This window comes from Sus scrofa, chromosome 5 (assembly GCF_054392235.1).
Source record: "Sus scrofa isolate SSC_HxYL_T2T_F1_AM1 chromosome 5, Sscrofa_HxYL_maternal_Yorkshire_Landrace_v2.0, whole genome shotgun sequence".
NCBI lineage: Eukaryota > Metazoa > Chordata > Mammalia > Artiodactyla > Suidae > Sus > Sus scrofa.
This window is the reverse complement of record NC_139387.1, coordinates 93,426,533-93,454,066: the sequence shown is the minus strand read 5'-3', so window position 1 is coordinate 93,454,066 and position 27,534 is coordinate 93,426,533. Positions and strand designations below refer to the sequence as shown.

At 37.4% G+C, this 27,534-nt stretch overlaps 1 long non-coding RNA gene across 8 annotated transcripts in view; it reads left to right on the top strand.

The window, feature by feature from the left end:
• LOC100514051 (uncharacterized) overlaps window positions 1-27,534 on the top strand; it is a 167,642-nt gene that overhangs the window by 48,427 nt on the left and 91,681 nt on the right. For 3 of the 8 annotated variants that reach the window (XR_014804308.1, XR_014804309.1, XR_014804311.1), the window contains 2 exons: window positions 9,865-9,983; window positions 14,817-15,021. This is a non-coding gene — a long non-coding RNA (uncharacterized LOC100514051). Of the gene's footprint in view, window positions 1-9,412; window positions 9,503-9,789; window positions 9,984-14,816; window positions 15,022-27,534 lie in introns of all 8 variants that reach the window. The other 5 variants (XR_014804312.1, XR_014804310.1, XR_014804313.1 and 2 more) reach the window with 4 other exon arrangements.

Below are 27,534 nucleotides of genomic sequence, written 5' to 3'. Positions count from 1 at the left end.
TATTAATTTCTATGGCATATCTATGTATTTCATTGGCCAACCCTCGGTGAATTTTCTGGATTTCTATTAGCTTGTCTTAAAATCCTGGCAAGCTAAATTTCTCTAATGGTTTTCAATTCGATGCATTAAATGTCTGTTCAGCCTTGGAAGATATATTGATTTTTTTCCTCAGCAAAGTGACAAATACCATTTTCATGACTATAATAGAGATTGATTACATTTTATGGAACACAGAGAGAATGCTGATCTTAGTGAGACAACCTTGGGGCTTACAAAAATGAAGAAATCATTTGAAATAATAATGAAGTTAATGAATTCATCTCTTGCTGATGAAGTGGAAGTATTTTGAGAAAAAAATGAAAAGTTCTGCAGCTGCACAAACACTAAGAATTAAGACCAATTTCAATACTTTGGAGGTGCGAGTTTTGTGAAACCTTCTTAAAAAGTTAATAGTAATTGTTCTTAAACTCAAAGCTATGGCATTAACCCCCAGCACACCTGGGCAGGTTGTGTGACAGTGTTTATATTGAAAGACGGCTCTTCAGTTAAGTCAGAATGAAATTAAATCATGATCAGTGCCAATCAAATTTGAAATATTAAGAAGTCTATGGGAGCAGTCTGTGTTCCTGTTATGATTTATGTAGCCTAAATTTACAATTGAACCAGTTTCCTTTTTATTCTAAGCTTCTTAACAGGCCTAAACTAGAACAAATGTTAATGTGTTTTTACTATTCTCTCTTGCTGTTTTTTGCTCTTCTGCCTTTTAAATAACGTAAAAGGTATTTAAAAAACAAACAAAGTGGAATTCCCTTGGTGGCTCTGAGGAAATGAATCTGACTAGCATCCATGGGAACGCAGGTTTGATCCCTGGCCTTGCTCAGTGGTTTAGGGATCCGCGTTGTTGTGAGCTGTGGTGTAGTGTAGGTATGTGAGTCTCAGATGCGGCTTGGATCTGACGTTGCTGCGGCTGGGGTGTAGGTCAGTGGCTGCGGCTCCAGTTTGACCCCTAGCCTGGGAACCTCCCTGCACCTCAGAGGCATCCCTAAAAAGCAAAAAACCCATGCATGCATGAGCTTAATATGTGTAAAAAGTATGTACTATATTTTGTGAGAGCAAATAGAAATAAGGAACAAAGGTAAGTGTTTGAAGGCGTTGGAAGTCAGCTATGGTGGCCCTGCAAACATTGCTAATGGAAGATTGTAGAATTGTTTTCTCTGAAAAAACCTTTAAAACAAGGAAACCAGCTCATGTCTGTTTAGGGACCATATCCATTTATTCATTTTCTGTCCCCCCCCCACCTCTCATGTAACAAACACCATTTCTTGCACACAGGAGGAGCGCAAGTAGTAGTTGTTAAATGAATGAATACTTTTTCCCTGATAGCAGAAAGAAACTCAAATCATCACAGCAAACAGTGTTTGTTGAGCTACCAATATGTGCCCTGGAACTTTACCTTTTTTATGTCTGATTTTTGCAATTCTTATCTGGCTACAGGGTGATAAGTCCCAGGACAAGACTAGCATTGACGAAGCTGAAGAATATTTATGCATATTCTGAAATATATATTTTTACATGTTTACTGTAGTTATGAGGGAAAACGAAGAAACCTGAGGATTTGGGAAACACCAGAGAAATTATCACGTGTATTTTTGCAGCCCATCTCTTTATTCTATGATTGTACTACACATAGTAACACCATTATTGTAAGAATACTTTCTAATTGTTTCATACGTATATATTTATCTCTTCTGTAAGCTTTTTGTTGAGAATTTTTGGTCCATCCTAGATGTTCTCTGTATCGACCTTACTGTGACTTTAGAGTCAGAGAGTTCTAAAACTCTTAGGTCGCTGACCCATACGGTGAAGAGATAAAATCTTCAATTTTAACAAATTCATACCTAAATGATACAGAAACTGCTCCAACAATGGTTGACTACTTCCTTTGATCATATAGCTAGAGAAAAGCTTTTATGTAATTTTATTTTATTGAACTTTCCAATTTTACAGTTTTAGAAAGAATACTTTAGTTCAGTGTTTGCCGAGTCTTACAGTTTGTAAATCATGACTTTAAAAGTAATTTAAATAAAATAATAGCTGTAGGACTTGCTAATTAAAACTCCGCAGTAAATAATTTTCTCATCATTTCCTATCTGAATAGGCTTCGTAAAGCTATTTCTTTCACTGTAACACAACACAGCCTGCAAAGGATGCATGTGTACCTTTGGTACCATTAAATATATGAGAATATGATTTAATTTACACCATAACTATTTGATATTTTACTTTCCCACTCCTGTTTCTTACAATTAGAATGAAGCTAGAATTCAGACTAAAACCAATTGCTGAAAAATTGGAAAATTAAACCTAAGAAATAACATAATCTATATAGAAATTCATGATGAAATTATGTCCTTTTCTATAATGTTTGAGTAAAAAGAGACTTCCAGACTTTTTAAAAGATACATATATTAGTTTCGTGTTAGTTGTTTTTAATTGCTAGGTTGGTGTGGAAAAAAACCCCAGTCTTTAATATAGTATGAAGTTAGTGATTTAAATAGCATCTCTTAGATATATTTTGACAACAAACAGCTATTACACTTAAATGTAAATTAAATATTTATATTCATCTTTCCCATATGTCAGTATATTTTATGAGAACTAAGCACCTAACAGTGTTAAATCGTAGAATGAGTGAAGATGGTCTTATGAAAGGTATCTAACGAATGATTAAGTAGTATAATTACATAATTTAGTCTATATGCTCTAATATCATGGGTGTATATTTATTTCATACTCTTTAAAATGTAAATATAAAGTTCCCTTCATATTAAGACTAATAGATTAATTAAGATGAAAAGGTTTTTGTAAAGTGGAAGTCAATATATACACTAGTAGCTTTTATGAATGATTTTAAAAGTCTGCCATTCCACTAATTTTTAAGAATTAACTATTCAAAAAGAAAGGAAGCCAGTTTGCCCTCCACACCATCTTCAAAAGTGACACTATTTTCAGAAATTATTAAAATCCTTGGCAAGCATTTAATAGATTTCAAATGCTATATTTTTTAGTTACTTCAAAGTTACATTTTAAAGCTTATTTTTAAGTTACAGAAGTGTTTTTGCGCATTGTTAAAAAAAAAATCAGTGATACAGACACATGTAAATTAATAAGTGAAAGCCCTACCCTCACTTCTTATTCTATTCACCAGCCCGGCCAATGTTAACTGAGCTTTTTCTGTAAGCAGAGAAACATATACCTAAATACACTTCTGAATACACGTTTCTTTTTTCATTAAAAATTGAATTTTTCTATACATATTTTCTGTTTGTCTCTATGCATTTTGAATATTCTACAATAACACAGATTTTCAGAATTCATGGCTATAACTGCATAGTTTTCTGTAACATGTATGTACCTTGACATAACTATCCCCTTATTAATGTTCATGTAAGTTGCCTCCCCTTTTTTTCTGCATATTAAGGATAACACAAGCATCTGCGAGTGTGTGCACACATGCACATGATCTGTCATTCCTCATGCATCTCTGCTAGACCACTAGAAACACTTTTTCTTTTGTTAGAGTGTTGGCATTTAAAATTTTGTTAGGTTTTACCCATTGCCCCTTGAAGTGGTATATCAATTTAAACTTTCAAACTAGATATAAATAATCCTCTTTTCTCAATGCCTTCATCAGCAGTGAATATTATTTATTCTCTTAATTGTTAAACACTCTGATAGTATTTGTGGATGCCTAGCTGATTTCTCTAGGATTAACCAAACGAATGTTTATCTGAAGGGTTAGAATTGAGTGAGACCTTCTGAAAACGGGCACCTAAAAAAGAATTATCAGAAGTAGGATAGTGTACTTTAAAAGGTTTATTTTTTAAGGGAATAGTATTCTTACCAAAATCGGTTGAATTTCAAAGCCAGTCCTAAAAACACATAGATAGGAATATTGATATGTAGGAATTTCCGATGAGACTTTGGATTAAGTTTCTTTGAGATAAGTGAAAACATCAATGTTTATTTGGAGCAAAAGTGATTATTGTTGCCACACACGTGGATTGAAATAAGAAATTCTGGTTTTGGTTTCTTGCCCAGAGTCTCTTCTCATCTCCCAGTCTCCCTTCCTCAAGTCCTTCTAACACATCCTTCAGTTCAGTCTTCCCCGAATACGCTAAAGGTTCCCTTTAAGCAATTAAAAATAATATCACAACTTGCAAATTTGTTCAGAAATGCAGTTTTTCAGGTTTCATCCCTGAAGATTCTGATTCACTGTGTTTGGAGTGGGTCAGTTCGTCTGGGTTTTCAATAGAAATGCCAGTCAGGGAGTTCCTGTCATGGCTCAACGGAAACGAGTCTGACTAGCATCCATGAGGACACAGGTTCGATCCCTGGCCTTGCTCAGTGGGCTACAGATCCGGCCTTGGTGCCATGAGCTGTGGTGTAGGTTGCAGACGTGGCTCGGATCCCGCGTTGCTGTGGCTGTGGTGTAGGCCGGCAGCTACAGCTCTGATTCGACCCCTAGCCTGGGAACTTCCATGTGCCTTGGACACGGCGGTCAAAACAAAACAAAACAAAACAAAACAACACAGGCGGTTCTCCAGATTACATCTTGAGAAGGACTGGAGGAAGAACAGTTCAGGACTAGCAAAAACACCTAAAAATTACCTTTCTTACCTTTTTAACCTCACACTTCATGTCTCTCCAGCCAGTGTCTGTCTAGCCGATGGAATGACCTGCTGTCTCTCAAACTGAATGCTAGGTCCTTCTCTCTCTACTTTCCCCCAGGAAAACCAGTTCCCTCCGCTCCACCTCTTGCTTCCCCTTATCCCTCATGCCCTCATCAAATCCCACCTCTTAAACAAAGACTTCTGTTTCTTCACCCCCCAGGGGCCCCTTCTCCAGCGTTTATCCACAGCACGCACTTGGTGCTATGGTGTAGTGCTGTTACTTAGGGTTCGTGTGGAATTCTTCTCTGCGGCTCCCCTAGTGCCTGGCACATAATCAGCACTCAAAGTGTGTGGGTTGACTGGTTGAGTGAGTGAGTGATAATGTAATTAGACTAATAGGGAGCAGGTCAGAGACTGCACTTCGACTCTACGAAGCCACTTCTTGACATTTTGCAACTTGTTCTGTTCCCCAGCGACTCCGTTGCCCTCACTTCAAATTGGATTGCTTGTTTTGGTGAATAAAACAAAAGCTAACGCTTACCATTTATTTGGGTCTGTCAATTACATGTTTAAATCATCCCTACATGCAGGGCTTGAGAAAGTTAATCCATAGCAAAGGCAGAGTTTAAAAATTGTATTTGAAATCTCCTGTTACAACTCTATATAATTTTTATCCCAGTGGGTGTCTGTTGCTAAAGGTCCAGACATCTTAGCTTTCTTAAAGTAGTTGAGCTTTCTTAAATCTGGTTTTGTGTTCAGAATAATTTCTTATCCACAGTTACAACAAAACAGTGCAGTGAGGTCTTTAGAATAAAGGCAGCATTTGTCACAGGCACAGCATTTGAAGTATGTTGGTTCCTGTGCTATACTCCTGCTGTATAGAGCCAAATTATGCAGTTTAGCATAGCCAGTGTGTGTTTCGTAAAAACTGGCATGTCCTTCATGCTACTAAGAAAACGATCATTTCTGAAGAATGCAAAATGGAACGAGCATGTATTTACCAATGATATGCAAGGTTGTGTTAAGAAAACACTATCCATTTGAAGAAATCTAATCATGAGGTAGGCATCTTCCTAATACTGTTACATGACGTAGGGAGATTTGCACTATTTTTTCTCAATTTTGAGAAGCAAGCACTTAGAAAGTCACCTTGGAAAAATGGAAGTGATTTATTAATTTGTCATTTTCCAGCACTGAAAATATCTTGACAAATAACAAGTCGTCCACTGGACATATATTCCTTTTTCTTAAAACCGGCAATTTAGTACATTAGTGGAACGTCTTTGGCCAGGCTGGTCTCCTGTAGGTTTGACTGTGGAGGAGCAGGTGTGTGCTTCCAAAGTGTCTTTACAAGTGTCTCAGTGGGGCTTCCCTCCCACGCCTCCGCAGGAGACAGCTCATCTGTTTAATCCTTATGTTTTAGTCAACCTTTCTTATTATGCAGACAGGGCTTCGAGGCTCAGCTGGATTTTGACTCTCTGAATGAATTGATGGGGCTCTTTGATCTTAACTGTGTATTGCATCTGTTTCATCTTTCCTCTTCATGCTTAGTCTTCCAAACCCCGATTCTAGCTGGTGTTCTTAAGATAAATGGATAATTAAACAAACAAATAAACACATAAAAATTGCCGTTTAAAACTCAGGTACAAACACCACTTTTCCTGTTGGATGTTTTTGTTGTTGTCGTAGTAAACTTTCTTGGAAAAGAGTCCCCAGAGCAATGTAATGTTACTCGGTAAGGGACTCCCAGACTTCGGAGTATCTAACTGTGTGTGAGTGTGGATGTGTTTTTGTAGAACAGATTTGCACAGAGAATAATAATGAGTGATCTTTGAAGGTTAGTATATTGTATGATGTAAGTAATATCTTATTAATAGACCATATTGGAGCAAGAGGTATACAACTCGCTTAGAAAAATCTATCTTAGAACTATAATGAGTCTGCTGGGTAATATTCCTCTTTTTAATGGGGCTAGGGAAGCCCAAATTGCAGAGGAAAGTCAGAGTGAGAATTAATCCATATGGGAAGATCATACGGTTATAGGATGCTAAAATAACATTTCTTTTAAACGAATCTCTAAAATGGAAAGGGTGGGTATGAAGTTGTGTGGGGTAGGAGTGGAGCAATGTTGAGGGAACAGCATGGATTGTTTGCTTCCTCACATTAAAGCATATAAAGTTATGATTAACTGAATCGGAAAATATCAAGTTTTTATCTGAGTAGCCTTTGATAGTCTAATCTGGTATTTTGGAGACTTGTATTAATTCTTTTTATTTTTAATCCCCCATAAATCTTGATTTATCTGTAAGTATACCATGATCTGGTGATGATAATTTAATGTCAGAGCTGTCAGAATAATTTCAGCTGAGCAAAAAACTGATGTTTCATAAGAGCCAGAGGCCCTTGAGAGAGTATGAAAAGGTTTCTCCCCAAGAGCAGGAATATTGTGATAAGACCTTCTGGTCTATTAAACATGTGCTTTATTCCAACGTACATACCCTAAATATACTAAGAGCTCTTAGTGAATTTTCAGAATAAACATTTTCCTTGGAAACATTTAGAGATAAAATATGTAAAGAATTCAGACCCTACTCGTAACCTTATACTATTACTGTTTTAAAAATATTCAGCTAACTTTCTTCCGCTCAAAAGTACCTCTCAGGCCCCCGCATGGTGCTCAGCTCTGAACTGGGTAGACTTTTCATCATTATTTTTGTACTTTCCATATGGAATCCGAGAATAGTGCTGCAGGAAGGAAGGAAGGAAGGAAGGTCACTAAATCCTTCTTCGAGCAGAACTACTCTAAACCACCCACTAAAGATCCTGTTACTCCTCACTAACCAGTTTGCCTGCTTCATTACCAACTGGGAAGGGCTTCCCGTGTATTTATTTTTTCCTTATCTCCTTACTTCTTTCCTACTTACTTATTTATTTATTACACAACACTTCAGTTAAAAAAAAAAAAAAAAAAAAGATCCAGCAACCAGCCAAGCAAAAATGTGTGCTTTCAATAAATTTCATTTAGGCTCCCTGATTTTATTTCCTTTAGTGTCTTATCTCACATACCTGATTGCTGTGTTTCTTCTGTAAAACTGAAACAAAAGTGCCTACCTTCATAGTCTATAAAGATTCTGTGCTGCTTGAACTGCTAAAAGCTTTGGCCTTGTCCTCATGAAATAGATCAAAACATGTCAGAATCTTACTTAATTTCTATGCTTTTCTGTGATTTACAAGTTCTGAAAATTTCCAGTTTATGTTAGAATGTGTTCATTTGCTTCACTAATGTAACTCCCAGGTCGATGCAGCTCACAGTGTTAGAATTTATTTTAAAAAGGCTAAATTGCCACCTGCACATTTCCTTACGTTCATAGATTCTGACCCACATTAATTCTTAACTTGCTTTCTTATTGGTTCCTTATAGTAATTGAGTGATTCATTGGACCTCTTGTAACCTTCCTAACCGTGAAAGGTGGTTTTCTTACATTATCCTCCAGAGAAGGGAGAGAAGAAAACATGAATGGGGGGTGTATTGGTGGAGATGTGGTTTCTTACCACTAAGTGCCCTGAAATGCCCTTGTACGGGCTCTCGGACTGTCTCTCGTGCTGTGGCCTCACCTCTTGAACACCCCTTGCACCTATAAATTTCTAGAGAACCAGAAGTTACCCCAAGCTATGTTATCTTCATCTCAGAAGTTTGCATGACTAATTAGTGGGTCATGAAATAAACATAGTACATAGACCATAACCAGCATTAAAAGAAAAAACTAAGAGGGAAAAAAAGAGTTGTCGGAACGCATTGGGAGTTCCTGTTGTGGCGCAGCAGAAACAAATCTGATTAGGAGCCATGAGGTTGCAGGTTCTATCCCTGGTCTTGCTCCGTGGGTTAAGGATCTGGCATTGCTGTGAACTGTGGTGCAGGTCATAGATGCGGCCTGGATCTGGCGTGGCTGTGGCTGTGGTGTAGGCCAGCAGCTACAGCTCCCATCAGACCCCTAGCCTGGGAATCCCCATATGCCGCAGGTGCGGCCCTAAGAATACAAAAAGACAAAAAAACAAAAACAAAAAAAGAATGCGTTGAATGTAGTAAGATTAAATATCATTTCATGAACAAATGTTTTCAAAAATATTTTAAGTGTTCTATGGTACTTGGTTGTGCTGTAAATATTTTCTTACCATGGATCTCAGTTTAAAAAAAAAAAAAAAAAAGCCTGAAAAACCAAACCAGACCCAAACTGGATCATATAGCCTCTAATAAGGTTTTGCCTGGTTGCTGGTTTTAGAATTAGAGTATTATTTTACCATATTTGAGTTATACATTTCACCAGTTAACCTCAAGCAAATCAAAGGAATTAGCTCAAAGCAGTAGAAATAATAATGGAAACTTAGCAAATGTTTGTAGAAATGTTAAGAGGTAAGCTGTATCATGACAATCTTCTCATCTTCAAATGATTTAGCTTTAAGTAGTTGTTTTAGTTACATAAGAGAAGCATACAGATCACAGAAAAAGTATTTTGTTGGTACCTTATTTTGTCATTGGCCCAGACAGAATGAATATAAACTATGACTATACACTTCTGTTGTGACAAGAGAGGAAATAATAGTTATCACTCTTTTAAGTTAAAAGGATAAAATCTCAAGGCTAAAATCCCCTTCTTTCACTTAAAAAATCTCTATAAATGTGATCCTTTCGCTTTGAATGATATAATCGGGTTTTCCCCCATTGTCTTTGTATTCATCAGGAGTTAACTAGGGAGGAGACTGTCATTGTCATTGGATTGCACATTTGCATTTTATTTCAGGACTGAGAAATACAGGTGCTGCTCAGCAAGGTAAGATGAGAGGGATGAAAATTATAACTTGGTTGCACACATGTGTATATGGTTTAAGGTTCATTGTCATGTCATTGTGTGAAGTCCACAGTGGTAAATAGCCTTTGTACTCCGAGTAACTTCAGAGCCTGTCAGAAATGTGGGGTGTCAGGCCCACCCTAAACCTACTGAATCAAAATCTGAATCTTAAAAAGATCCCAAGGGAATTACATTATCATGAAAGTTTGAGAAGTGCTAGTGTATAGAATAAGTATTACCAATTCCTATACAGACTGTATCCATTTCAGGGATAATATTTGCTTGACATTTGCTGCCAAGGACAGTTGACAGGTGAAAAGAACCAACAGTTTTTCATATCCTAGAGCTGCAGTTGACCGTCTAATGGTGTTTGGAATTGATGATGATGACTGTGCTGCTGCTGTTGATTAGAGCACCATTATCCAGTGCTCCCAAGTCATGGCTTTTGTGTCTAGGACCTCAGGTAACCCATTTAACCATTTTTTTTTTTAACCCTAATCAGCTGGATGCCTTTTTACAGATGCCACAGTAGAGGCCAAAGATTGCCTAAGGTCACCAAGCATCTGATGGCTAACATCTGTGATTGGTAGTCTCACCTTTTAAAAGTTAAAAAAAAAAAAGCCTTATTTGTTTCAAATAGGGAGAAAACTTGCCACTTGAAAGATTCCTAAGAAGGGATCAATGAACATTTGTTTAGATAATTAACAGTGACTTCTCATTTTTCTAATTAACAATGGCTTCTCAAATTTGCATACTTAAGTAGACAAAAGTCTTACATTTTAAGCCCACCTCAAACTTCAAGGTTATCAGTTTACAGTTTATTATATACTAATCATATCTGCTGTGCTGCATCTCGTACCCCCTTGGCTCTGGATATTCTGCTGGCATCTTGGGAACTTAGCCTTGAGAGTGAACTTCCTGTCTCAGGACAAACATTTATACACTTGTACCACGAAGAGAAGACACCTTCCTTGAAATGACTCTAAAATTGTACATAACGTAGGATGTACATATGCGAAATGAAATCCTTTATGAGGAAGACATCCCGTGAGAAAGGAGATGCTGCAGAAATGTCAACATTTTGGCATGTATTGGCTGAGGAAAATCAACTCATGTAACAAATGCTGTTAAAAATTAAATGAAATATTTTTTTCTTTTTCTTTTAGCATGTATGTATATGAGATGATGGATATTCACCATACTTATTGTGGTAATAATTTCACGATGTATGTAAGCCAAATCATTATGCTGTATCCCTTAAATTTAGACAGTGCTGTATGCAGTTGTGTACCAATAAAACTGGAAGGAAGAAAGAAAATCCCAAATTACATAGAACTGGAAAAAACAGCCCTGAAATGAGAGTTGGAAGCAAAAGTTGGCAAGGTCATGTTGTGGTGCAGAAAAATGTCTACGTCCTTCAGGTCAACTGGGCAAACCTGAGCTGGTGAAGCAAGTCCCTAGCCTGGGGAAATGAAGGGCGTTTGGGCTTTTTTTGTAAAGAAACTAAAATAGACTGATTGCAGTCTATTCAAGTAAGGATACAGAAAAAAAAGTTTAGATGTTAAATTTGTTATGTTTTAGGAGTTCCTGTTGTGACTCAGTGGACGTGAACCCCACTAGTATCCATGAGGCTGCAGATTTGATCCCTGGCCTCGATCAGTTGGGTTAAAGATCCGGTTGCCAGTGTAGGTTGCAGATGTGGCTTGGTTCTGGCATTGCTGTGGCTGTAGTACAGGCCAGCAGCTGTAGTTCCGATTCGACCCCTTGTCTGGGTGCAGCCCTTAAAAAAATTGTTAATGTTTTAAATACACACACACACACACAAATTCATATAATAGCAAAGAATCTACAATGAAGAATAGTTGTCCCTCCGCTCCTGCTCCTCAAGCCCCAGTTTCTATACTGAAGCAACCATTGTTAGCAGTTTCTTATGTATTTTTCAGAGCTATTCTCTCTATATACAAGCATTATGTACACAATTCCTATTAAACAAAATGATAACATACAGGACCCGTGGTTCTGCACCATTCTCTTTTGGCATAAAATGTATCATAGAAATAATTTCATATCAGTATCTTCATTTTAATTCCAGGCAGCACTCTGAAGTATGAATATAACATAACTTATTTAACCAGTTACCATTGGTGATCTTTTAGATCATTTTTAGCGTCTGGCTATTGCAGATAGTACTGCAGCTAGGATTACTATCCATGTAATATCAGTCATATGTGAATATTTGTATTTTTAGGCATCCACAATCAAAGTCCTGATTTATTTTTACTACGCAGTAGTTAAGCCGTGGGGAAAAAGAACCAGTTAGCACAGTGGGCAGAACAATACTAATAATTGCAAATATTATTTACTGTGTGGTATGTACTTTAGAGTAGTTGTTTAATTCTTATAATTCTATGAGGAAGTTATTACTACTGTTAATGTTGTTGTTAATTATGTAAATGAGAAAGCCAGCTGCTGAATTCCCTTCAAAAGCTTGACTCCTGACCCCTTGCTCATGCTTTCCAGGCTCTGCTGCTTCCCGGTGATTCCATTGCCTCTGCAGCAATAACAGATCATTTATTAGACACCTACTATGTGCTAAACAACTGATATGTATTCTTGAATCACAACAGCATTCTAAGGTGATTTTTTTTTTTTTAACAGTCTGAACAAAGTTTAGTAATTTTCACCAAATCCCCAGCCTAGTGAGGAGCCAGGAATGGGATGGAAGCAGGATGTCTGATTCTGGAGCTATGGCACAACAGTGAAGGGAATTCAGGCTTTTGATTCTTCATGCAGCAGGCTGGAAGAAGGGAAGGAACACATCTATGACATTTAGTTAAACATATTCAAGTGATCAGAGGGTTTCAGAGGGGCTGTTGCTGAGGCCAATGGATGATAGTTTGTGGCACCCCTGCATACCATCTGTAGCCCCAGGGCTTTGTGGTCTGTTTGGATCCACCGTGGATACTTCATGGTTCTCCATGGACAGCGTGTCCAAGTCTAGATTGCCTCATTCTCACTGACTGCTTCCATCTTTACAAAATCCACACCCTTTACATAATACGCAACCCATTTGATATGTGGTGCCGGCATGCCCTAGAGAAAGAGCAGCCTTAAGAGAAGTTAGAATTTGTGCCCACTGGGATCCAAAATCAGCAAGGGCTCACCCAGGAAAATGAAAGGAGAAGCACTGAGATTGCTCAAGGTGTTGACTATTCCTCCAGGTCAATTTCTGTTTCAACTTCAGTGTTTCTAGCAGTCCTGCCTCTTATGGGCATGTTATAAGTTGCCACAGAAGAGTCAAAATTGGAGCCCTCTCTATAAGACCTATATGTTTTATAAAATCTTATGCAAATTATAATTTGTCACCAAGGTCACAAGTATCTGTTTGTTGTTCTTATTGTCATTATTTTAGAAATCAGTTTTACTACCTAAGCCATGTTTCTGTGCCTCATCTCTTGTGTTTAAAATACTGAGTTTTCCTTGTTGTAGATTGCCTCTCTTAATTCAGTGACTCTTTGGTAAGGTTTCCTAGAAAAAAATAAAAGCTGTAGTTTAGATGGACAAGCCAGGATTATTTATGTGGTGGTTATAGTAGAGATAATAAGTAAGGCATGTAATGAGTGTATACTAAGCAGGTCACGAAATATGCAAAAGGTTGTAAATACATTATCTGAGTTAACACCCAAACCCGATCAGGAGAGTATTATTATTGTTGTTGTTGTTCTCATTTTGCAGGTGGGGTTTTTTATTCCTACTTTTTGAGATTGACAGAATGCCTGAAGGCATACTTGCCCCTCCCATCTCTGTTCTAGCTCAATTTAAGAAACTCTTGTCTTCTTAGAATGAAGATGTCTTTCTCTACAATTGGAAGGGTTCCTCAATCATCTTATCCTCATTGTATATATTTTAGATTGTATCTGAATACATTTATCTTTTCAGCAAGTTAGCCTAAATAAACCAAGTGCAGAGGCATTGGACCCTCGATTACAAGAATATCTTCATGTGAAAATAAAATGTAAATTTAGGCCACATACCATGATGTACTAATACAGTGCATTGTAAGTACAATTTTCACAGGTAGAGATAACCATTTTGGTCCCCACTTGGGGAGCCAAATATAAAGAATCACTATGAAAATTACCCTTCAAAATTGCATCTTAACGTTTTACCAAAGTCTTCCATCCCAGAAAAACCTATTGATTTCTGGATGAGTATAACTTTTTATCATATTGTCTACTATTCTTTTTTAAACTCTGCAGTGCAAACGTTTTACGTCATTGATACTGAAACGTTGCAGTGGGAGAAGCTAATTCTTTAGTAAATATTACCTCCGTCTAATGGCTTACCAAGCAGATCAAGTGAATGTTTCACTTTCAAAGATATTGTCATATCATTTTATAGGAGTGTATGTTACCTAAATATGCACTTAAATTTTACTAAATTCTCCATATGGACATTTGTGTATTTCTAAGCATTTCTATATGATTCAGTAGACCGACTTGTAGGAGGGAGAATATGAATTAGAATGTAACGATATCTGTGTTTCTAGCCTAAAGTTTTATAAGTTATTGTTAGCATAGATGCCCAAATTAGTTTCTCACATTATTCTGTATAAATATGATTTGAACTTTTACATGAGGTTATGTTCCAGATATTGGAATTTATAGAGTACACTTCTTGTTGAAAAAGAGAAGGATGGAAATGACTCATTAGTGTCGGATCACCACTTCCACGAGTTGACTAAAAGCTGTGTAGCCATTAAGTTGGCTCCTCCTGGTCACAGTATGCCCATAGACATTACCAAGCTAGTAAAAGGTAGAAAAGAAAATACAAAGGCATCTGAAAATGGAGCTCCAGTAAAAGTAAAAATTCCTCCTTATTCTAATATCTCATATCTTTAACGTTGAGATTTAAGTCCTCCTTATTGTAACTTTGCACATACCCTACTGTTTGAACTGAAAACCCCAGGAACTACACGTCTGAGATCTGAATGTATTCTTGGTCCCAAATCAATCTTGTCACTTCTCGGAAAGCAATGCAAGATAATAAGTAGTATTCACCTGATTGCTTTCCTGCTCCGAGACAGCTGGTGACGCGTGTCTTCCTGATAACCAGGAGTTTCAGATCTAAGACAGGGATAAAGGGAAGCTGGGAGCTTGCAGAATCTAAATTTGACAGTCGATGGCTGAGGAGAGGGGTCAGAAGGGATAGAATCTGTGACACATATGAGAAAAGAACAAAATTTATCTGCTCTGGTTGCAATGATTAGATGTCTCTTTGTCTGGCTTTCTTACAGCGGTTGACTGATTGTACCTGCCAGCTGGCTAATATCATAATTAACAAAGTTGCTACTACGTGTGCAAAGTTTAATCGAAAAATTTGCCAGTGCTATGATGGCATTGTCACAAAGATCACAAGGGACTCGGAGTCGACTTTTGCTCAAGGTGGAACGGCAAAGCTGTGTAGGCAAAATGAGAAATCTTGAACTTGTTCAGCCAAAGGTAGGTTTCTTTCATTCTCCAACCTTCTGGGCTTTCTTATTAAGGTTTTTTGTTTGATGGTTAGTGAGCTTTTTTGGGGTTTGTGACCAAAATGATTCAGAAAAAGAACTATATACTTCTGGAGCACTTACAGCACCATCTCGGAAAGCTTTGGGGTTTTTCCAAATATGGAAATGCAAAAATATAATGGAATAGCTTTTGATACTGAGAACGAAATATAAAGCCATGTATTTTTCTGTTGTGTCCAGCTATATCTGTTTACAAGAATCAGTAACAAATATCAATTGAACATTTATATCGTATAGCACTTATTTTGCTCGACAATGTAAGAGCCATTACTCTGTTTTATTCTATTGTGTCAACTTAGGTATAGGAGTGAAAAAAAAAGCCATCGTAGTTCTAGAATATGTTAGAGGTTCTATTTCAGTTTCAAGAAATGCTCAAAGGGGCGGGGGGGTGGGGGAGAAGGCTGAAGTCTTAAGTCAACAAAGTGACTGGTGCTTTTTTTTAAACACTAAGACTGGTAATTTTTTTGGGGGGGTGGGGGGAATTATGTGCTATTCGTCAGTGTCAATCTGGCCATTGAATATTATACCTGTATTTTCTTTTTACTGTGATTGGCTTTGCTTGATTGAATATTCGAGCTCTGAGGAGTTTCCCAAATGATAGCCTTCACATACTGCTCATTAGTGAATGTGAATATCAATGAGAATGCCGGTGCCCTTCCTCTGAGTACAGATAGAGGGGAGAGCGTCTCAAAAAATATGCAGGAGGTGAAGTTTGGGTTATTTATGCCGTGTCACAGCACCAGTATAACAATAAGGCCATCAATTTGCAATGTAATTGCGGACATACCTTAAGTCCCAATTACTTACCCTACATAGTCATCCAGGCCACTATATCATGGCAAAAAAAAGCGCAATAATTTGTTTTTTGTCCATTGCTATTTGTCTTTAGTGTCAATAGCAGTTTTTAAACATAGTGAAATAACATTTTGGATACAAATTAATGCATAGCATGTATATTTTTTAATAAACCATAAACCTTCTCATGGTTTTATTCCTACCCATAGGAGACTAGATACTCTGAATATACTCATTTTAAAATTTGCCAGTCAAATTTGATATGCCCAAATTTAAAACAAAGAATCCTTTTATTGGAGTATAAATTTCAAAATCTTTAAGAGTCTGGATACTTTAAAAAAAAACTCTTTATTGACATTTTGGTGAAAATTTAACTGAATATGTTTCCGCCCTTCACTAAAAATTTTGTGACGTCGTTAAGAAAAGCTTAAAGTGAGGGTTTAAATCATTATCTGATTATATTCTGGACATCATTTGCAGAAGAGAACGTTGTTCTCCTGATCAAGGCTTTCTTTCTTTTTTTTCTTTGACTTTGTCTCTCCCTTCTAGTGTCTGGCATATGGTAGGTGTTCAATATATATTGAGTAAATGAATTAATGAATTTGAGTTTTTCTACTGCTATTCAAATGTTTACCATTTGCTTCCTCCAAATCAATAACTTTTGTACACAGTAACAAGTAAATGAATGGCACAATTACAGACAATAGGGAGGATTAGGTTTCTAAAATAATATAATGTTGTTTTAACCTAAACCACCATAATATTTTGTGTAATTGAGATTTGCTATTGTAAGAACTCAGTTGGAGGAGCAAAGGTCTATGAGGATTAGAAAGGGCTAGGAAAGTGGTTCACAGCTGATGTACCCGTTCTTTTAAACAGGATTATCTCCCGAGATGTGTAGAAGTGAACTCTTGTCAGAGTTTCAAAGGAATTAATATATTGTGGTAAAATGTGCTAATGTAAAGAGTTAGAAGATGAGTGATGCATAATGAAAGCAATGCATTCTTTCACATGGAAATAGGAATATAATAAATGTCCTGCAGGTGATTAGGCTGTAGCAATTTTATTCAAGATTAAAGTTTGATTGACCTTTGTTAGGGTGATTAACCCTTCTGAAATTAAAAGCCAGAGCTGAATTATTCTGGCCAATTTAAATGCAAACATTGAACAGGTCGTATGTCATTCAAATAATAATAATAAAAAACCCTCCTATTTTAATTTTCATTTGTGCACGTCTGAATGGGATGCTGCTTCGGAAGGATTATAGTTCAGGCCAGAGCCTGCTGGTGGCAGAGAATATGGAATAATGTACAGATAATTGGGAGCACGTGGGAAGAGTCCCAGGCATCGCTCCCTCCCCCCCCCAGTTCAAAACATCAAAACCACCACCCCAACAAAAGCAGGGAGCCTGAAGGCAATCTCCACACACTGAAAATGTGTGCTCTCCGTAGGAAAACAGTCTAGGAAAATGCTGAGAAGGCTAGGGATAAATAACAGTGACATCTCTATTCTAATCCAGTGCCAACCACCTAAACTGCGTATGAGAGCCACATGAAATTTATGTGACAGCTCCTGAAAATGGGGGCTTTGGGGTACGGTGGCTTATGAAGCTGTGCATGAAAGTTGATTATTTGCGATGTCTGGGATTTCATTCCCCATGGTCTCTGAGAGTCTGAGGACAGAGCCAGTGTTTTCAAAATCCTTCTAAGAGAAGCAAACTCTGGTCATTTACAAAGCTATTCAGTGGTTTGGTTGGGTTTTTCTTCGTTACATTTTCTTGAAGCCTTGTAAAAAGTTGCATATTCATGTCGCTTCAAAAACCCATTTCCATTTTTCATATTATATTAAATTTTTTTATTATTAAGTCAGTGAATATTTTTAGTTTTGGTTCCCGCCACGTAGTGAACGCATCTTCCTTTTATGTGTCTGTGGACTATTAAAATGATAATAAAGGCTCTCTTCCTTCCATGTGTAATTTATTTCTCTCTCTTTTCATCAAAGAATTTACTCTGAATGTGTCAAGGTAGGAAAGTCCAAGATATTATAGTGTAAAAATTAAGAAGCCCGAGGTGCTATAGTTTATTTTTGCACAAGCTTTTCATGTACTCTTTTAACATCCTTCTGAAAGATAGGCTTCTACTCCAGGCCTGTGAAGAAAGTCAAAGACGAAAAAACTTGTGATAGACTGACTGAGATTATTCAGCAGGCAAAGTGACTCTGACAGCCTCCAGAGAGCTGGATAATACCTTGCAGCATAGATTAATAACATGTTTAACTAAGATCTGTTTGCTCTAAGGATAATTTCCTAATTCTTAATCGTGAGGCTAGTACTCAGCCATAAATGGTAAACAAAGGCTTTCTGTCCCTTGCCTGATAAAATGTAGATTATAGGCTTTAGTTTGGGGTACATCGAATTGTCAAACTTTTTAAAAAGCCCCATTCCGTGCTAATATTTTCACGAAAAGAAAACAATCATTACTGCTTAATCAAATCCCTAAAATAAACATTTCTAATTCTTCAGATTTAAGTCAAGAATCTTCTCTAATTTGATTATTTTTTCTTTTACTTCTTACTAGAGCTGAATGAAAATAATGTGGGACATTATAAATACAGTGTAAATATAGCATTTTCAAAGCATAAAAGGCTAATGTACCAAACTACTGATAACATCTTCCCTGTGTTGCCATGAATTGTCAGCAGTCTTTTCCATAAAAGAAAATCATGGCTCGAGAAAGTGAAATTCTTATTGTCTGTGGGTAGAAAAAGAATTGGTGAAAAAGCAAAGGCACATAAGATTATATTTTGTTAACTCCCAAATCCAATCATTTGTTCTTCTTCAGTGTGCTTTGAAGACATTTTTATTTCTTTGTTGCCTTTGTTTTTGGCAATCTGTTCCCCCACAATCCATCCAGGCCCAGACCTGACATTTTTGCTTCTAGTTGTGAAATAATGTTCTCTGCCATTAACAGGCCAAAATTAATCTGTTTGATATTTTCATGGGCCACATATTTTGGAGTCCTTCTGTTCAAAAAGCAGACAGTTTAAAAAGCAACCAGTGGTGTTATTTTATACATCGTGTATTATTTGCGAGTCAATAATTTAATTTAATTTAGAGTAGGCCTACCATGAGCAAATTTTATTGTTCTGGACTAAAGAGAGAGAGCGAGTGGCAAACTCGAGGATTTTCAGGGTTTTATTCATCATTAATAGTGAAAAAATAGCCACTTATGAATTTTTCAAGATGTTATTCTCAACGTACACTCGTTCTCAAAAAAATTAGTGGGTTACGCAGGTCCAGTGAATTATTTTTCATAATTTGTTTGGCAAAATAATATGCTCTAAAGACAATAAGTGCTCTGATGTTGATTTTCCAGCTAAGTGTGAAGGTTAGTTCCCTAGCTTTAGTTTTAAAGTGAATGGGAAGGCTACTTAATATAGTGCAGTGACCTGTGGCCTGTTGATGCATTCCATTCTATTTGTATTAAAATTATCATACTAGCTCTACATATTACCTTGGAATCTAGAGAACTGCTTAATATGATGACTTTGAATAAAATGCCTTTAGCATTAGTAATTCTGAAGCCATTGCTAGCTGCCCCTTAATTCAGTTTCAGCAAGTATTTATTGAGTCCCTCCTATGCTCCCGATACACCCTCCAAGTGGGCGGGTGGGTCCATGAGCACATTTTATGGACCAGAAACTGAGACTCAGAATGGAAAGTGATTTGCCTGAAGTCACACAGCAAATCAGTGACACAGCCTGGGTTGGAAGCTGTGCCATATTTCAAGGCCTTCAAGATCAGAGCTGTCCTGTATTATCCATAGCCTTCCACTTGGCTAAAACTTAGTGATTGTGAGCACAAGACTTTTAGCACTTTGCCCAGACAAAGGAATTTCCTAAATTGCAGGAGCTATAATGAAAGAGTTAATTCTCCGCTGATTCCTTCCTAAAGAAGTAAGAGAAGAGGTGGTTTAGAATGACACATGTTATTCGCGGTGCGTCCAGGCAGTGAACGGCACTGAGCTGGCTCACTTCGTGGAGACCAGAAGTTTTCCACCACAAATATTAGTTAGTTGAAATCCAGTCACTGAACTCTTTGAAAAGTTGTCTCTAAAATATGTGTGTTTACCTATCTTTCATTTAAAATTCATAAATAAGAGTACCCGTTGTGGTGCAGCAGAAGACAAATCTGACTAGTATCCATGAGGATGTGGGGTTTGATCCCTGGCCTTGCTCAGCGGGTCGGGGATCCAGCGTTGCTGTGAGCTGTGGTGTAGGTCGCAGATGCAGTTCAGATTCAACCGTTAGCCTGGGAACTTCCATATGCTGTGGGTGTGGCCCTAAAAAGCAAAAAAAAAAAAAAAAAAATTCAAGTTCTGTAGGGTTACTGCAGTATGAGAAAGATACATCATGCTACACGGCAAAAACAATTTTGGTCATCATTTCCCGATTTATTATGAGAATAGCAGAATTAGCATGGGTTAGACAAAAAGTAAACTCTGCAAAATTGGCCTAGGAGGTTCCCAGAGTTTGAGATTGACAGATAAATTTTCCCTTGGAGACTTGTTCTACCTTTTGAGGTCTATAAATTCTTAGAGCACAGCTCAGAGCAGTGTAATGGGTCTAAATCATCTCTATACCTACACACAGGGCCTAGAAGAGTGCCTTATTGATACATGCAGGTACTGAGGAAATATTTAAGTTGGATTGAAACCATTACCGTTAAATACAGCTAGGGATGCTGAACTCAATACTTCATTTAAAGGCCTGGTGTCTACACTAAGAAATAAACTAAGAAATAAACTTCAGAGTCAGAAAAGGGAAAGGAGAAATCGAGAGAGAGAATGAGAGTTGGAGATGTAGAGATAATTATAGCTATATTCCCATCTCTATTTCAGAATGTTTTTAAAAATGGCCAAATTTCTCCTTTACTTCCACCGCCTCTAGGCCTATGCACCTTCCCCAATCCCAACTTGTTAGTCACAGTAGTTTAGTCACTTATAACCTACTGACCGTGAAACTAGTTTTTCTGAACTGATTAGAATAGTTATTTGAAATGATCAGATTGGTTTAGATCTGCAGGAAAACAGGGAAAACAATTCACAAAATTCACTTTGAAAAGGGTGTTGTGTAGAACCAGGAAAGTTTAAGAGTAATTTGCAGGAAAATAAGAAATTACTGTTATGATCCTGACTGCAAATAAATGTACTTCGTAGCAGAGAAAATGAACATGTGTGATGAGCCGAGACAGACTGAGAACATCTTCCCTAAGAGATGCTCGGCAAGATGGGAGAGCAAGTTTGACCAGCCTCTCTTCTAATGAGATAAATACTTGAGCGTTCCTTAACCATTTGGGTCCTGCTGCATGATGATTAAACCCTCCAGCAGATGTGAATCAGCTTTACTATGTGGAAACATTGAGGAAAACATTTATGAAAAATATGATCCAATTTCTGAAAATACAGGCCAATTAAAGTTTGAGATTTAATTTAGGAAGTTTTATCCCGTCTGCATGATGTATATATTAATGATGATTTCTCTCCCCCTCATTCTTCTTCTTCTTAAGCAAAAGGAGATTTTTACTTATTGACATATTACTGAAGAATCTAGCTTTTCTCCAGAATTACAGATTTTTTTTGCATAAATGTGCCTAATTACCTGAATTCAGTTTTGATTAGCAGTGTTAATTGATGCAGCTGTGGATGGTATCTGTTTACCTAAATTACCATGTGCAAACAGCAATATGTCTGGAAGTGAATATGCTAAACTGAAAATACTAATTAGCTAAGACAGATTTTTATTCAAGTCACATCGTGGAGCTTTCTAATGAAAGCCTGGATGTGTCAGGGTTTTCTGATATTCAGACAGAAATGTCTATATTACATATGATTTCTAAATTTAATTCATAAGAACAGATGGGATGTCAGCCAGGGCTCTTCTGCCATATTCCAGTATTAGTGTGAATATTTGACTCAACTGGAGATAAATTCATATGTTTTTTTGGGTCAGAAATGGGTTGTGTGCTTTGACGGCGTGCCAGCGCTGCACATGCAGAGTCTTTTATTTCCTGACCGGTATATTCCCAGATTATATCCACCTACTGTCCCAAAGATGAAGACGAATAAACCACCTTGTAAGTTTAATCACATCAGCTGGCTAATTTAGTGAAATCAAGTAGCAGAAAGTTTCCTTAAATAGACAACTTACACCAAGTAGTATTTTATGGGTGTTTTCTTCTTGTATCCCAAATAATAATAATAATAACAATAATAATAAAAGTTTGATCGTAGGATTCTTAAGAATCAGCCAGCAGCTTGCAGGGTTGAACCGTTGATTTCTCATTGACTGTCTCTCATCTTTAATCATTTGAAAACGAATAGCAAGGCAGTGCTTATCTTAAGTGCCCAGTTTTAAAGTATTACAGCTTTTTCTGTGTCTGTGGTTCCCATTACCTTTGTCCTGGAGCATGATCTGCTTTACTTAAGATTTCTCCCCAAAGAGAGCATTAATCTTTCATCATTTGCCGAGGCCCTTAGCACTCATTAATGGCCATGTGTCTTAGAGGTACCCAAAGAGTATAGTACAAATCCTACACATTATATAGTGAAGAAATAATGGACCCGTATTCTCTTTCCCAAAAGGCAGAGTAACAGTGCTTACTGCATAAGAAGTCTCTTCTTCCCAAGGCTGAGAGAATAAGGCCTCTTGACTCAAACTTAAGAGTTTAAGATCCTTTATTAGATATTTTAAGATGCCATGAGCAAGACGGGGATAATTTTCATGGTGCAAATTTGAACATAATTATAGTTTGGCATATTTAATTTAGGTTTAAGTGAGAATTATAATTACCAAAAATTGAATTATTTCAATTATGTTAATTTCTATCCCCAAAGTTTTGTGTAATTTGGATTCTCAAAGATAGGTTTAGACCCAGCAAAATCACAGTGGAATCTAATATTAAAAATAAGGAATTTGTGAAAATGACTCTGCTTTTAGCTGCAAAAATGTTAAAGTGCTGTTAACTGGCCTAGGAGAACATGAAGCGCTTGGAAGAGCTTAAATCAAAGCAGAAAAAAGGAACATTACACACTGCTTCAACTGTTAGCATTCCATTTTCTGTATCAATACCAACGGTAGTGTATTATTGCTGTTTGCTATCAAATCAATAAATCTAATCCCAGTATTTTTAAAATAAAATTCATGGAGGTTATAGTTATGATTATTCAACAGTACACTTTGAAAAGTCACCTTCCGAATAGTCTTGCCTTTGATTTGCATTTTAGCGTCAGTCCTTTCAAAGAGGCTTCATGTAAAATTCCTTTATTCTTAAAAACTTGGAAGGTCTTATCTCCCAGTGGCTGATGGTAGTTGACTGAATTGTTCTGTGGACAATCCAAGAGCGTTCGCTGTTATAAAACCAAAGTGTGTCTGTGTGTGCGTGTGCGTGTGCATGCATGCATACACACATTCATAAAATCACCTAAGTGCAGAGTTGAATTCAGACACTAGAGTCAGCCAACCAGTTTGATTGTCGGGTGTGTTTACGTTCTGTGCTGCTGGATTCACCTAAACAACTGTTGAATTACTATAAGTCTGCTTTCCAAGTATCGAAAAGGACGAGCAGTCCTCTCTATGAAGTTCAGCCATCTATTCTATTCAAAGCGATGTTTGGGGAATTCTTTGCTCACCATGAGAGTCCCTAAATATTGTGGTAAAAGGGATTTTTTGTTTGTTTGTTTCCATGTATAGAACATGCACATGGACTCGTGTCAGAATCTTTTCTAGAATCTTTATTGACCCATGTGAGCCTTTCTGCATGATAACCTTAAAATGGGAAAACAGGTCAGTGATGTGGAATGTGCAGTGGAGTTAAGGAGTTTAATCAGACTGCCCGTGAATTGTCTGTAGGCAAATCACTTAACTTCAGGGTGCAAATTAGTTAATTTTAAGAATAAATATAGCTCTCTTTCTGACTTATGAAGGATTTATCACTTGTGCCCAAGGTTCAATGGATCTGTAAATGAAATGTATGAATCTTTTCTTTGAACTCTAATTGGCTAGTGAGGGAAGCAGGTCAGACTAAGTTAAAGGCTGAGGAACTTAATCCTTTGAAGAAATTTTGATTTAGTTTTATTACTTCTAAGTATTGCTAATGTATCCTAAGATTAATTTGACTCTTTCACTTCTTCACCTATGCTGGTTTCTTTTCAAAAGGATAGATTGCAGGCTCCCTGAGGGATCTCTTTTACTTTGTTGTTAAATCACCCCTCTCCCTTCACACAGCTTTATCACAAGAGAAGTGGAATGCTCATACCTTGTTTATAAATCTCAGTAACTTATGACACAGGATACCATATATTATCTGACCTAGAGGCTGTAAATGCTCTGAAGACATTTTAAAAATTTTAAAGCTCTTGGTTATTTTGAAAAAAGAAATTGCATATTTTTCATCAGTTTACATTCTGGTCAAAGGAACGCTAACATTTTACAAAGGATAGAATTCATTTGAACTTGCTCCCTGAAAAGCCTAACATATGCTACACTTGAATTAATGCAAATTTCAAATGACTGGGATTTGAATTGGTAAACAAAGCTTTGAAGACAGGCAGACCTGAATGCAGATTTTGCTTCTGTCATTTGCCAGGCAGTGTGACCTTGGAGCATTTCCTTAATTCTTCTGGGCCTTGGTGTATCCATGGACCAGAGAGAGAACGATGCCTACTTGTAGGATGTTATGCTGAATAAACTATGTAATGTATGTAAACACCTTAACCCGGTGCCCATCAAGTTAACAATAAATAGCAGGTATAATTACTGTATAAAATACAGTAGCTCTGCATTAAAAACCAGCAGAGGCCATTAGAGAAATGCTTTTAATGTGCCATTCATTAACTCTTAGTTTTATGCAATAAAGTGATTCAAATTTCCCACCAGTGTATATACAAGCTCATTTTGCCCCAGGTATATATGTATGCATGCGTGTGTGTACCCATACGCGGATCATTTACATAAGAAGGAAATTAAACACCTGGCTTCCCAGGGTATGTGGTTCATGAACGTCTGGCTTCCTTCTTTTCCAGTAGTTTCTTACAGCTATGTAACAGTTCAGAGCTCAAAAATTATGCTCTGCACATGATCATCCATAATCTTCACAGTAACTAGGTAGGGCAAATGGCATTACATTCTTCTTTATAAATGAGATGTGCAGAGAGGTTAAATGACTCACCCACTGTCTCTTGGGGTGGAGTGGGGTGAAGGAAGGCAGGAGAATATACTCTGAGTCTTTATCTGCACCGTTTGGAAAAAAAGAACCTAATGATGCTGTTTCTCCATATGCAATATTGGCAGAGGTCTGTCCTAAAAGAATATTACATTTTTGTAGAGGACCCAGGGATGAGCGTATTATAAATTCCAGGGCATTACTCAGGTTTTGACAGGTGGAGTGGAATTTGCTTCTCGTCAATAAACCTTTATTAAGATATTCTGACTGATCGCATGGTTCACAATGGTTGGACATTATCATTTCCACAGCTGTCACTGGGGCTCATATGGAAAAGGTGTGGGCCATATTTGGAAAAGCTGGAACCTGGAATTTAGGTCCTCCTCAGGTCTGGAAAAAGGCCCAAATGTCTAAACATGAATGCACACCTAGGGATTTCTCAAGAAATTAGTACCTAGAGCCAGATTCCAGAAAAATGTATTCTTCCTTCACATAAGGAAAAGAAAAATGACCCAAACATGCCCTTTTACTCACTTGTAATTTATTGTGTTGGGTTAAAATAGTCACTTATTCAACAAATATCTTACAAATACCTTGTATTTGTGAGGTATTGGAAAAAGCACTGTAGATATGTAGAATAGAAATATGGAAAGATAAGATGCAGTACCTTCACAGATTTTAAGTCACTCTCCTGTCATTGTATCCCTGTTATTGCAACAGCAGTAGAGCTTCGCTGGTAAATAATTCTTCCTTTAATTCTAAAGATATTAAGTGATGCATTTGTCCATTCATGTACTCATTCCACCAGAATTTATTCCTTCCTGCACTGGGTAGTGTAAGCCAAATGTGGTCTTTGAAATTGGATGGCCTGGCTATAGATGATTGGTTCTTCACTAATTAGAGGCGGGGCAAATTATTTGAATTTTAGCTTGCTTATCTATAAATTTGGGTTGAGCATAATAAGATTGATATGAGAACCAACGATATTTGTAAGGCTCTTCTCACTGTGCAGGGCACACGCAAGTGCTATTATTTCATGACTGTGAATGCTCTTCCACTCAAGGAGCGTTAAAACAGTTGGAATGGATATACACCCACGCAGAGCAACTAGTGAGTTCTAACATGTGAGTAAGTACAAATGAACATTGTCCAGACTCCATAGGTGTGGACAGAATTTGGAAACAGGAAAGGTCTTTTAGAGAAAGAGAAACTAGTAGACAAGGTGCTTTCTGAACAGTGTGGTGTCTAGATTGTAGCCATGCATTTTTCAGTATATGCAGCTGGATGAGCATCTCCCTGGAGACCACTGTTAATTTAGGAACCTACCCCGTCTGTGCAGTTTAAATAGGACCAGAGCCCAAACCCAAACCACATGGAACACGATTTCTTATGCAGTGTGGTTGAATAGGACAACATCCGTCCCCAGGCTTTGATTCATAAACGACGTGGACCTAACTGACATCAAGTTGTTGCCATTTCAGATAGTACTCATGGTAGCGTTTTGGTGTGTTTGGATTTGGTCAGGGTTCTTATGTCCAGAAATTCCAAATTAGATTTTTGTCATTAGTTTGTCAAGCTTCTCTTAAGCCCATTTAATGAGGTCTGCCAGTGGCATGTCTTTTATGTTCTCTGGCCTTTATGCCTAGTCTCAGCTCACTCTCATTGTGGCTGAGAAGTTAATGAAGTTATCACAGTGCTCGCTTTTCTGCGGCTTTTGAAAACACACCTCGTGTGTGTTTGGATATTTAAATTCTGTTTTCTAGCTTTTAGGGTTTATATCCTCGTAGTGCATTCAAGTGCTATGGAAATAAGACCAGATGGATGTGACAACCAGCCATTCGGGAAATTACATACACATTACATTTTAGGAAACCAGTGTACATATGTCTTTCTGGATGCCTTCATATGCTGGATTATTTTTGTGGCATGCAAACGGTTGGGCTTTCAATGAACCAGTTACCTAGAATGTCAGCCTGAGAATTCCTTTCAGAGGAAGAGCATGGCCTGCAGTGAGCCTTTTTGTGAAACACAGCTGAACGTGGAGGCAGAGTAAGGGTCACTCACATTTCCCTACCTTCCTTTGGTTTTCTCCTTAGTCCTCGTCATTATAGACATCACAGTGTACGTTTGTTTGTCTATAATCCCCCTATAAGGTGAAATCTATAAGGAGAAGAAATTTTCCTGCCTCATTTAATATTGTACTGCTCGGCACATGGTAAGCATGCTATGTGCAATATCGAATAAATTGGCTATCACTGAGATAACGAAATGGTGTTTAATTCCCCCTCGTGCTAAAACTGACATAACATGGAGATTTCCTTTTGTCTCTTAAATGATGAATATATGATGGTGAATAATGATGGTCATACCTAATACCTATACCGTATTTGCTGTGTGCCAGGCACTGTTCTAGGTGCTCACAGGGACCTT